A 2,000-nucleotide genomic window follows, 5' to 3' on the forward strand; every position below is an offset into this window, starting at 1 on the left:
TTGAAACTGTACGTAACAATCAGCTTAATACTACTTTTAACCTCTTAATCTTCCAGATTTTGTGGCATGTTGTGACTCAGTCATCAAGACCAATTCATTTTTAGTCTTTTAACCAACTTGCTAAAAAGAGAATTAATAGAACATACTCATGGGCAATCAAGAGAACATGTGAAGAGGAGGAGGTAACTTTACTTTTACCTCAAATTCAGTATACATTTCCTGATAATAAAGTAAGTGTATATGCTCCCTTGCAGACAAGATGTTTTGTACAAATGCAGTAGAGTTAAATTTAGGGCTATTCATTTATATCTCTTTCTTTAAGATTACTCTTGCATTTTGATAGTTGAATACATCACAAAGACGTGCATAATAATGTTAAAGGGATACTTCACCGTTTTTTCATATTAAACTATGTTATTCCCTTAACTAAGACGAGTTGATGCATACCTCTCTCGTCTCAGTACGTGCACTTAATCGCTCTGGCGCGCGGCGACACTTATAGCACTTAGCTTAGCCCAGTTCATTCATTAGGGACCAAACAGAAATGAAGCTAGAAGCGACCAAACACCTCCACGTTTTCCCTATTTAAATACAGTTACACAAGTAGTTACATGACCAAGTATGGTGACAAAATAAAACATGGCACTTTTCTAAGCGGGTAAAAAGGATAACTATAATGTATGGCGGAATAGCACTTGGGACTCAAGAGCACTTCGACTTGGCGCAGTAAAAAGTCACGCTTGAAAAATCCTCTCCCTCTCACTTCTGTCATTAGAACCAACGTGACTTTTTACCAGAGGCAGACAGAGTACACAGCTTCATTACTTGAGTAAAAGTACAGATACACCTTGCTAAATTTTACTCAAGTACAAGTAAAAGTACTACAGTCAGATGTCTACTTAAGTAAAAGTACTGAAGTACTTGTTTTTAAAAGTACTTGAGTATCAAGAGTACAAGAGTACATTTTCTAAATATTGCATTACTACTGCCACAGTGCTTACATTGGTAAACACAGCAAACACTTGAAGCGAAAACTATCATTAACTTGTTCAGAAAATTGAAATAGTCTGGCGAGGTGGGGCCACGGGTTGGCACATTCCCGGGACGGACCTGCTGCGTCTTCATCCATTGTTTCATCCATGGTTTCGTCTCTTATCTAAATCTGACCATGGAGTTGACCTTTGGCGGAAAGCTGAAGGTGATTGCTGATAGGCTGTCCCAATCAGTGGCGCCTGCACAATCCAATCACGTTTGAGAGGGAAACAACAAATTGAGGGTTTCCGAGATTTTTCTTTTTCTTTTTTAGAAGTAACGGGTACTCACGGTTATGGATAGAAATGTAGTGGAGTAAAGAGTACAATATTTGCCTCTCAAATGTACTTGAGTAAAGTCATGAGTACTCCCCAAAAATGATACTCGAGTAAAGTACAGATCCCTCAAAATTGTACTTAAGTACTGTACTCAAGTAAATGTACTCCGTTACTGTCCGGCTCTGCTTTTTACACCTAGTCGAAGTGCTCCCAGTGCTATTCCGCCATACACTACAGTTATCCTTTTTACCCGCTTAGAAAAGCGCCACGTTTTATTTTGTGTCACCATACTTGGTCGTGTAACTGTATTTAAATAGGGAAAACGTGGAGGTGTTTGGTCGCTTCTAGCTTCATTTCTGTTTGGTCCCTAATGAATGATCTGGGCTAAGCTAAGTGCTATCAAACTGTCGCCGCGCGCCAGAGCGATTGAGTGCACGCACTGAGATGAGAGAGGTATGCATCAACTCATCTTAGTTAAGGGAATAACAGTTTAATATGAAAAAATGGTGAAGTATCCCTTTAAGGGAGTTGGGCAAAATAAGAATCTCATTGTAGGGTATAAACCGCTGTGTTTCTTCTGTGCATAGACAATAAACGAATCTGAATCTTACCTTCAGAGGGAGGTACACTCTCACTTACTGTGGACGACACAAATGACACTGATCCTGTTGAAAACAATTTAACAAGTTA

This window comes from Leuciscus leuciscus, assembly GCF_965113295.1.
Source record: "Leuciscus leuciscus genome assembly, chromosome: 7".
Taxonomy (NCBI): Eukaryota; Metazoa; Chordata; class Actinopteri; order Cypriniformes; family Leuciscidae; genus Leuciscus; species Leuciscus leuciscus.